Below are 11,822 nucleotides of genomic sequence, written 5' to 3'. Positions count from 1 at the left end.
TGATGCATCCCTGGCTAAGCCACTTGCTTCTCCAAACTCTCAAGCTCCTTTATTTTGCTCAGATGAAATGACTTTATGAGATTAACCCTCATCCAACTAGACTAGTATCTTCAATGCACCCCCCCCCTCCCCAACCACCACCACCCAGTTTACTGAGATCTGGGCTTGGCCTCTCTCATTCTCCTTAATTCTAGTACAGGAATACCAAGAAAAAGCATTTGCACTTATTCTTCTGGTTCTGAAGCTTGATAAATTTAACATTCTCTGACAACTGGGTTCAGAGGGCTAATAAAGCCTTTCACAACACATTTCTTTCAATACCAGTCCCAGCATGTCTGGGACAACAGGGAAAGTGCCAGTGCTTTTGTTGAGAGCCTGTGTGATCGTCTATAGAATTAAACCTGGTTTTTTATTTAATAAACTTGCAGAAAAGGAGAGAAACATAACACCTTAACCCTACTCATTCATTCACTCACTCATTCATTCATTCATTCCACAAATGAGCCCCAACTATGTGCCAGACACCATTTGGGATACAGATTACAACAAAAGATGCACGGCAAAGGCAATTCTCATAAAACATGATGAGTGCCTTGCCAGAGAAAGTAGGGGGCGATGGAGGAGGCACGATCACCCCAGCTTTGAGGAAGTCAGGGAAGAGGACAAAACATCCTGCTTTCATTTACTCTCAATGAATGCAAATCAACTCTGTAGAAAGAAACCTGGGGGAAATGTTAGGAAATGTCACACTCTGTATTCTTGTTTCTAAGCCATATTCTCTCAGACTGCCATGGCACTGGGCAAGTGACATTCTCCTAAACCCAGCTTCCAGCCATCATTTTAATAATAGACACCACAAAAGTAGTTTGTGGGACAAACTCCCCTCAGCAAATAGTGAATGAACTGACAATCTCTGAATGACCACTGCGGGCCAGGCCCTCATACCAACCACTGCTTGTCTTACCGGTTTGATTTTCTCTGTCCTAAATGAAAATATCCTCTCTCTCCATCTCAGTTTGGTTTTAATTTAGCTCTGTGAATGACAGTAGTAGGAAGTGGTTTATTTTGGTTTTAAGTAGAAAGGAAGACATATTTTGTTATTTTTCTAAGGGTAGCAAAGGGCACACTGAATCATCTTCCCTTGCCTGGCATCGCACAGTCAACACACTATTTTTATAGAAATGTTCATCTTCCCCAATTCTGATGGCGTCCTGAGTAGCCTCCGTGGGACAAGTCAGACAGACCACACACTGACACAGCCGTGTCCCAACCGCTGTGCGTGATCAGGTGCCCTCACCTCTCGTGGGAAAACTGCCAATGCTACCTGCTCCCACCAGGCTGAGACCCTCACAGCTTTGCACAGGACATTTGAGAAGAAAGGGAGCCAACGCTGATCTATTTCCATTGTAATCTCACTAGTACTAAAACCCTAACCTTGAAATCTTCAATAAAGTTTTGTGAGAAAAGATAATTTTGAAATAGGTACAGGTCTGCAGTGGGGATCTACTTGAAACAAGTAGTACTAACTTATGGGCCTCAGTTCTCCCCACAGGCAAGTGGGAGTAAGGAAGTTTGGGGAGGGCCAAGAAGGGCAGAGGTTTTGATGTCAATAGAGTAAGACAGGGTTCAGGATGTAGGGAAAGAGAGAGTTCAGCACACTAGCGAATAGAGGCGCTAGGGAAAGAGGGAGGTGCAGCAGAGAGTAGGGAAAAGCAAAGGATGACAGGACAAATCTGGAGGTGCTTTTGTAGGGTGTCTGGATAAGGCAGGAGCCTGGGGGGGCGGAGAACCCTTTCAGAGGGCACAGTCAATATAATCAAAGCCCTTGCCAGGCTCCCCCTGACCACGCACAGCCCACCATCCTGGGTAAAGGGGTCTCCGAAGAGGCAGCCCTTTGAAAACTCTCAGGAAGGTGAGTCAGTGGCCTTGCCATGCCGCTTGTCAGCAATTCCAGCTCAGCCAGTCTGGCGCTGATGGGAATCCCTGCCTCTTAGGCGGAGCACCTGCCTCTGAGGTTGAGCTTCCTTTACGAGCCATGCTGTATGAAAGCACATTATTAACACTCCATGCATGTGGTCAGATGCTCACACCATGGAGGTCATGTGAAAACTGAAGCCATCTGAGCCAGAGCACAGGCTGGTGACCTGTCCTGATGGAGGGGCAGGTAGAATTGTCAGTATTATTCAAATGTTCAATGGTCTCTCTAACTCTCTCTCTCTTTCCCTCACAGAAATTCCTTCATTGGTTACAAACAGGGAATTTACTCTGCACATAATAACTGGCTGAGAGTTTCTGAGTAGAGGCAGATTCTGATAAATATTATGGAGATTATATAAAGAACCTAGAACAGTGCCCAGCAAATGTGTGTTTAATGAAGTCCTAGGTCTATCATCTCTTAGCTGGGTAACCTTGAGTAGGTTACTTAACCTCTTTGTATCTCGATTTCTTGACTCTAAAATGAGGATAAGAAAAATAGCACCAACTTCATACAATTCTTGGGGATTAAATAAAACAACGTAACTTGCCTAGTACATAATGTATATAGAGCTTTGTATATGATAGGATTTCAACAAAGTGGTAGTTTAAAAAGTTGTTTCCTCTAAACTCTGTAATACCTTAGCATGCCAAGGATGTGGCACAACACCTGGGACTAAGCAGGCATTCGTTAAGTTATATCTTTTTATTTGAGAGAAAGGGAGGGAGGGAGAGAGAAGTAGAGGGAGAGGGAGAGGGAGAGGGAGAGGGAGAGGGAGAGGGAGAGGGAGAGAGGGGGGAAGGGGGAGAGAGGGGGAGAGAGGGGGAGAGAGAGAGAGAGAGAGACCAATTTGTTATTCCATTTATTCATTTATTGGTTGCTTCTGGCTGGAGATCAAACCCACAGCCTTGGGATAAATTGTATCTTGAACAAAAGAATAGAGTAACAAGACTCTTGTAATGTATGAGTTCTAAAGATAATTCTAAAAAGAGAGTTTCAAAAAAATATTAGGGGCCACATCAAGTGCCTCGAGGGCCCTAGGTATATAATTTCCTGAAACATACTTTAAAAAACCATCCACAACTGACAATATGTAATCATGAATGCTGATTAAAAGCCAGTCTTAGTGCTGTGCATTTATACGCCTCAAGTATAGTCCCTGCTCTATAGGAATTGATTAATTGAGGACACCAATGAACAAGCAAGTGGACTGTGTTCCCACAGCACCTAGCAGAGCCCTGCCCCTAGCAGTTGCTCACAGAAATGCCTTCATTGGTTACAGACAGGGAGTTTACTCTGTACATAATAACTGGCTGAGAGTTTCTAAGCAGAGGCAGATTCTGATAAATATTATGGCCTAGGAAACTTACTTTCTAAGTGCAAGGAAATACTATGAGCAGACAGCTTTGCAGAAGGTTATCTCGATAACCAGGCCATTGCCCATGAAGGTAACAATGGAAAAGGAAATGACTCTACCTTGCAAGGCTAGCCACCATGGGAATTCACTGAACTTGAGGGAGCATGGAAGGCAGCAGAGTTAAAGATGCATCCATGTTTGCCACCACAGTGATTTGGAAAACGATCTTGACACTGATAGCATAGCTTTGAAGGATAGAGACTATCTTTACATTAGTGCTAATGCCTATTACCATGGGTTCTTAACTGAGGTTAAAGCAAGCTAGCATGACATTGCATTAATCACTACGTACCTGCTCTAATATCTTGTACCAGTCAAATTAATCATGACAAAAAGGTCTTTGTATTCACTTAGAGTAATTAACTATCGCAGATTATTGATTCTAGCTACTCAAAGAGATGACATTCTCTTCATAAAGCATGATTGGCAGATTGTTCTTCTTTAGCTTTGCTCAAAATTGCAATTCAACTCATTTATGCTAGGAGAGTCAAAGATCCTTGAACTTTAAACCAACTGACTACAAGAATGAATAGTTTCTGACCAATTTTTGACCTTTCTACTTAACATTTTTCATGATATAAAGAGATCAGCCAATATGGCGGAAGACCAAGCCAGGCTGGACATTGTCTAAGCTAGGGGAAAAGGCAACACAGTCAAGATTAATAACAGTGCAAACTAACTAACAGATGCAAATAAATAAATGTCATATTTTTAAAGAGCATGATGAAGGTAGCTTTGCCCAAGAATCCATCACAAATATGGAAAGGAAAGGGGGCTTAACTAGGACAAAAATATCACAGCAAAAATGAGACTGATAAGCTTCCACTGCATCATATTTAAATACTGGATGGGAAGTATTTCAGAGAGTCCACTAGGACAAGGGAAATCGAATATGAATTTCCCCTCCAAGAATGCAGTCTTCCAGCCACTGTGAATTTGTCACTTCCTAAGAAGCCCTGGCTAAAGAGACCATTTTCAGGTGCCTCCACTGGAATTGCTATTGCCAGTCTATTTTCAGCTCCACTTCTCTGAGCCGCCCAGCAAAAATTCTTACACGATCCTGGGGTCGGGTTTGGTTAAAGTAGCAAGACCGTGCAAGATTGTTTTGCTTTTATTTTTCAACGGGGGGTGTGGACTAGAGTGGATGTTTTCCCAGAAGTGAGCCTTACTACCACCTGGTTATCTGGGTCTATTTTCATTAAGTAATTCATGCACAAATAATCAATGCACAACTGAAAATGATTATTTAGTTATTACCTTTAGCTCCAACAGAAACAAGCCATTACAAAAATCAGAGCATACATGTTATGATGGCCATTTTTAACTCTGAAAATGCCAATTGGGGCAACCAATAACACCAGCTATGCTGGTCCCCCTCCCTCAGGGCCCCTGGAGGTTAAATTCAGGCTTTGCATTAGGTTGAAGGTCAACACTTTTCTTCCGATACAGTGAGGATAAGAAAACTCAAGATAATGGGGTCTTTATGCACTAGAACTTCAGAACAAGCTAGGGGAATCGTCAGTTTTTAAAAACAGTAAAACTGATCCTTTAAAAATGGATGCTCTCGTTAATGTAATGCAGCAGTTTGCATTTCCTCCGAGCTTAATGTCACAAGTAATTATTTGGGGAGCTTAACAGCAATGGACCATTCTGCTGGTTATTCACCGTCAACAACACTCCCAACCATACTCCACCCTCTCCTGCCCCCATGTCATCTATACTCTAGCTTCCTGTTGGGTTTGACAAATGGGGGTTCCCAGCCAAAGATGGGGTGCTGTTTCCCCTATGTCTCCTTGTTTCATTGCAGTGTCTGAAAACAGCTATGTCCCTTCACAGCGCTGGCTTCTGTCAAGTGGCCCTTCCTCCATGGTCACAGCCCCCACTGCACCCCACCATTTGCTACTCTTGCCCCTTTGGCCTGGGGATGGCAATGGCTTCCCTTTGCTGCTAGCCCTGGATACTGGACCATCCCTTGCTTGTTCCTGTAACCCTGCCCACAGGTGCAGCAATGGTCCCCTCATTAAATTCTCTTCTTTCAAACTCTCAGAGGTCGATTCCGTTTCCTGCCAAGATCCCAATGCAACCGCTTTGCAAAATAAATATAGAAGTGCTTGCTTCCTGACTGAGGACAGTGAGCAAACACAAAAGACCAGCATCTATGAAAAACATGCACGAACACAGCAAACCTCCACCAAGCTTTCTGCTTTGGCAAACAACATATTTAATGTAAAACTTAATATAAAAAATAGCAAAACACAGCTAATATTCCTCCTTCTAACACCTACTTCTTTTTTGAAAGGAGGGAGAAAAAAAATCTCACTCACTTCTTCCTCACCATCAAAACAAACAAACAAATAAACAAAAACCAACCAGGCCAGTGTGGTTCTGTGGTTGAGTGTCAACCAATGAACCAGGAGGTCACGGTTTAATCCCTGGTCAGGATACATGCCTGAGTTGTGGGCTTAATCCCCAGTAGGGGGCGTGCAGGAGGCAGCCAATCAATGATTCACTCTCATCATTGATATTTCTCTCTCCCTTCCTCTATGAAATCAATAAAAATATATTAAAACAAAAACAACCATTGGATAAAACCCAGGAAAGCACAGTTCCAAAGACTAGTGGTTCTTCTTAAGTCATATGGATGCTTGAGAAAAACGAGCTTTTTTCCACTCTCATTCTTTTGCCAGTACAAAAAGAAAGGGAACATTTTCTAAATTTTCTTCTTTGGCACCCAGAATTTAATTCGTGATACTGCAGGAAAGATAAAGATATCTGTCGTCTTTCAAAAACTAGAGTCAAATAACAAAACAAACAAAAAAGCACCGTTTTATCCAAATCATACAAGGTGGTATATGACACTCTTAAAACCCGTTATCACTCTGAGACTATATCTCAGATGGTCCTTTTTGTTCTTCAATCTGGATATCTATTTATTTGGCTGGAGGCCACAGTTCTCTTTATATCATTAACCCACCAAAGGATATTTGTTGGATTTGCAACAAGTTGACTAATTGTACAGTTTCCAAGGCTACATGTAATGTTTTCATTGGACTCCCCCTTTTTTCATTAAGCCATGGCCCCCTAATAACATAGTAGCTATGCATTAATAATTAACCTGGGCACAATGAACGCATCAGGCTCTCTCTCCTGCTTTGTGCTTTAACAGGGTGCTTGTTATTCTCACCTTAATCTCTCCCTTAATCCACTCTCCAGATCCTCTCTCCACTCTTCTCTCCCTCCTCAGTGCCCTCGGTTCCACCAATGGGAGGTGCTAGCAGGAGACTCGGGGAAGAGGAGATGAAGACCCTAGCCTGACTTCCTCCACATCCCCCGCACCTGGGGATTCTTGGAAGTTCTGGCAGTGGCTGGATCTCCATCTACACGTCCCTCACGACTGCCCCCCTGGCTGGCTGACGCCTGCTCTTCTCGCCCTGTCCCAAAGAGTGAAAGCTTTTCAGTGCTGCAAGTTCCTGGCTGCCTTAATATCCCTTATTTGTTCCTTTCACCCTGCCTACACCTCTGTAAATAGCACTTTTCCTAAATTCTCTCTGACTCCTTTAGAGCGTGCCTTCTGTTTCCTGCTGTCCCTGACTGATCAGAGCATGACGTGGGGTGACAAACACAAGGTACCACTCAGGCAAGGGGCGATCCTCCAGCACATGCTTCTTAGCCCTGGACAGGTGTGCCCACGGTCTGTCCCTGCCTTTGGAAGAGCGATGGGTGTAGAATTCTAGTGTCTGAGAACCACCTGGGGAGATTCAAGGCAAGACTAAGAAACTATCATAGGTCCAAGGGGACTAAGGGGTCATGATGACAAAATGTAAAGTGATGCACTGGATTGAGCAGGAAAAGGATGTTAGTGTAACGCTTGGGAAATTCGAATAAAGTCTGTAGCTTAATATTATGCACTGATATTTATTTTGACAAATATATTCTGGTTATATAAGAAATTAACACGGGGGGAAGCTAGGTGAAGGGAATATTGAAACTTTCTATACTATCTTTGCAACTTTTCTGTAATTATAAAATTACTAGAGGCAAAAAAAAATTTACCATAGGTCCAGTGCACGAAATTTGTGCACAGGTGGGGTCCCTAGTGACTGCCAGCTGCTGGCTGGGGCCTCCCTTCCTGCAGTTGGCCGGCTGGCCCCACCCCCTGGTAGAACTCCCGGTCGAGGGGACAATTTGCATATTAGGCTTTTATTATATAGGACTGCAAAATAAAATGTTTAAAAAAAAAAGCAGATTCCCAGACCCTGCATAAGGCCCTCCCCCCCTTCCCCCCAGAATCAGAATTTCATCAATGGAATACTCAAGCACGTGGTTTGAGAACTAAACCTTGAGAAGGCCCTAGGATTTGGAAACTATTGGTTCTGGTTGAGATAAGGATGGAAATAATTATTCACTGATGCTAAATTACAGCATAATTACTTCACTTTAAAGAAAGGAACTGATTGAAGCTTTGTCAAAGTTCACCTTCTATTCTAGTTAATTAGAATGATTCATCCCTTGAACAGACCAGTCGCTGCATTTAGTTTCTTGCATAAAAACCTTGAAGAGGTACAGGTAATTATAGAACTAAACAAAGGAGCGACAGTTCCTCCACGTCCTCCTCCCTCTGAAACCAAGGTCTCTGCAATGTGTGTCTTTCCTTTCCCCTAACCTTGAGTTTCTAAGAGGGCGGGGCCAACCTGACCTCTGGATAGTGATTTGCTCAGCCATGTGGGGGGGGGGGGGTGTTCTGTCTCTCTATGCTGAATTGAAGCTCCCAGAAAGCAGGAGCTCTATTTTCCATCTCGTCTATATTTTTCAACAGCTCAGTTCAGTGCTGTTCACCCTTTACTTTGATGGAGGACAACCTGCGCTCTTCACTCTGCCCATATCTTTGCCTATTTATTGTAAATATCATTCTTATGTTCAACATTTTCTATGCCACTGGAATGCGAAAGAAGGGGGTAGGTAGATATGTTGGCATTAGTATTGCTCATTTATTAACAAAAATGTTAACTGAGCAGCTACTATGTATTCTAGGCACTGGGGCTATAATGATGAGTAAATACCTTCGGGGAACTTAAAGTCAAAGCAGGAGACAGACGATTAAGCAGCTAATTACCAAACCATCTATAGATTCTCCCTTACCACCCTCACACTGTCCATCGTGACAGAGCAACTCGACTCTGAGTCCGGAACAAGAAAAGTAGGCTCTAATTCCAGGACCACTTCCTGGTAAGAACTTGTTTTAAAGGAGGCATAATTTTTCTGACCCTCAATCCCCTCATTAAAAAAAATGGGCATTAAAAAAATTCATCTCTCTGCCTTAAGGCAGTTGTTACAAAAATGGATGCAAAAATGCTTTGAACCCTGCAAAGTGTATACAGGGTGGGGCAAAAGTAGGTTTATAGTTGTTTGTATGGAAAATAATACAATCTATATATATAAAAGCCTAAGTGACCAAATGACCAAAACGACCGAAAGACCAGTCAACCAGTTGCTATGATATGCCCTGACCACCAGGGAGCAGACGCTCAATGCAGAAGCTGCCCCTTGGTGATCAGTGCGCTCCCACAGCCAACCTCCCATGGCCGGCCAACCTCCCATGGTCCCTCCCCCTCTCCCCCCTCCCCGATTGGCCCCAATCACCAGCTAGGCCAAGGGACCACACCCAGGCATGAATTCATGCACCAGGCCTCTAGTATTTAATAAATAATAATGCAAGAATAAACTCTGTGTTTCATGTACTCACAACTCTAAACCTACTTTTGCCCCACCGTGTCCATATGTCAAGCAATAGAAATGAATGCCTTAAATAGTCCCTGCCTACTAACTCTAAAGCTAAAAGTTAGTGGTTCAGTGGCCTTGCCATTAAGCAGAAATTTCAGACAATAAGACTTCATAAAAAGCAATCCTTTCAAAGATCTAAGCTCTGTTGCTTTGGAGTTAGTGATTGCTGCGAATTAGATTAACATCAAAGAACTGTTTGGGAGAAGTTGCATAGGAAGAAAGCAGGCCTGCCATTTTATTCACGGTGGACCCATTTTCTCTCCCCTCTCCCTGAATACAGAAGAGCTCAGTTACTTCAACTCTTCTGTGAAATTCGAAGCAATTTCTTAGCTAGCGCCATTCACATTTCTATTTTATACACAAAGAAGCTTCCAGATCGGAGATGAAAGGAGAGCTGCTGCGAGTCAGTGCCGCAGCGTATAAACCTGTGAGCAGCTTTCAGCAAATATCTTAAAAAGATAATGCTTGGGAGAAGTTTTGAAAATCACATTTGCTGTTTCAGATAAATGCAGTGTCTATTCTCAGCTTCTAAAGTAGAAAATGTTCTATCAGAGCAGTTTCCCATCTTTCTGTCTGGAGAACTCGATGAGCTAAGGGCCCTCTTTGGATGCCATGGTAACCGCATGATTCTGGTCAGGTCTGTTGTGTCTGGGGCACAGCTTAAGGAAGATGTTACCTAAGAAAGCATGCATTAGAGGCACTGCTGGTATGTTCGAATCGAACGTACGACATATTCACGTCAGGTGCACATATACCTATAAGCCTCTACTGTGTCCCAGCCCTGGGCCAGCGCTTGGGTAACCAGGAGAATGTAAGACACCATTGCAAAGAACTCACCACGGTGGTGCCCAGGCAGCAGCAAGCTAATTACGAAATATACAAGAATATATAGAAATGATATCGTAAAGTTTTAGCTTTCACTCCAAAATTAAAATTTTTATTCTCTCGTTTCTGCTGTGACTTCAACTGTGGAAGCCTTTAGTGAATTTTTTTAAGCTAAATATAAACATGAGAAAAAGTTGAATGTTGAGCAGAGGAACAGTAGTAGGATCAAAAAGAATAAGTTGCTCATTTGGGCCTTTAAATGCACTTAGCCTAAAAAATCATGAAGAGTGAAAGGAGAACTATTGGTCTATGGGAAGGAACACTATTTTTGGCTTTACTGGTAAGGCAGAACCACATCCAGAATGTGGGATTATGAAGACTCCCCAAGCTGTCTCCCCAGGCTGTCTCTCTGAGATAATACTTTCCCTTCACTTGAAAGTAAAGAACAAATGTCAAATGGTAGAGACTTCCTTTTCATCATAGTGTGTGTGTGTGTGTGTGTGTGTGTGTGTGTATGCGCGCGCGCACGCGCGCGCTCGCGTGTTCACAACACCACTAGATTATAGCATGAACCAATGACTGCCTCAATTATTTCTATATACATGAAAAAAATTTGATCATTGACCCCAAATGATCTTCACCAAGCCCACAGGGGAGCTGACTTTCTTCAGGAAATATTTAGGGAGCACGTGCTATGAGCATCTGAACCAGGAGCTGAAAGAAACACAAAGGAAATGTCGTGCCTGGTCCTTTATTACGTTTTCACTGAAGAGACAAGACAGACCCGACAGGAAACGTCAATCTGTATCTCTCGCCTCTTACTCCCTCTCCGTTTCTTCAATGACTTCATGGAGATCTCCAGTCTTTGGCCTCCACCTACCCACCATGTCCTGTAAGCATTTTCTCCATCTTCAAGATTCAAACTCACACACACACACACACACACACACACCACACACACACACACACACGCACCTTGGCCTCCCTTCCTTCTGAGACACTTACGGTCTCTCCATAAAGCCCTCAATATCTTTGTCCTCTTGTCTTTCCAACCCTAGATAATCCTGTATTCTGTGTTCTCTGCTCCAACACTGCACACACCTGGAGAAAAGCCACATAAGCACATAGATGGCTTTAAGGAGGCCTGAGGAAAGGACCACTGGAGAATGCCAATTTCCCAATTCCAGTGTAAGTTCCTCAAGGGCAAGGACTTTGCTTTGTGAAGCCTGAAGGCACCCTAGCAGGCTCAATAAATCCCGTTAGCAATGAATTCATACCAAAAACAAGAAATTAGAAAAGAAGGATCTAGACTCATTCCACAAATAAACTGATCTTTGAAAATTCCACACATTGTTTATGTGCAAATAATCACAGCCATTCTAAGCAAAGCATTCAAAAAAGTAGTCTTGGAAAGAAATGTCCCTTAAAAACAGCTGGTAAAAGCCCTAACCGGTTTGGCTCAGTGGATAGAGCGTCGGCCTGCAGACTGAAGGGTCGCAGGTTCGACTCTGGTCAAGGGCATGTACCTTGGTTGTGGGCACATCCCCAGTAGGGGGTGTGCAGAAGGCAGCTGATCGATGTTTCTCTCTCATCATCGATGTTTCTAACTCTCTATCCCTCTCACTTCCTCTCTGTAAAAAAAATCAATAAAATATATTTTTAAAAATAGCTGGTAAAAGTGATTCTGTGGCCTCCAGAGTTGTAAAGCTCTTCAGAGTTATTTTATAATTCAGAATATTTTATAACTTAAGTTCGTTCTTCCTGTTCATTCAAGCAATGTAGCAAGATCTCACTTACTATACCACCCCTAAAACATCACCAAAT

Source organism: Myotis lucifugus, unplaced genomic scaffold (genome assembly GCF_000147115.1).
Source record: "Myotis lucifugus unplaced genomic scaffold, Myoluc2.0 scaffold_385, whole genome shotgun sequence".
Classification (NCBI taxonomy): Eukaryota; Metazoa; Chordata; class Mammalia; order Chiroptera; family Vespertilionidae; genus Myotis; species Myotis lucifugus.
The sequence above is the reverse complement of the archived record's forward strand: the minus strand, read 5'-3'. Positions refer to the sequence as shown.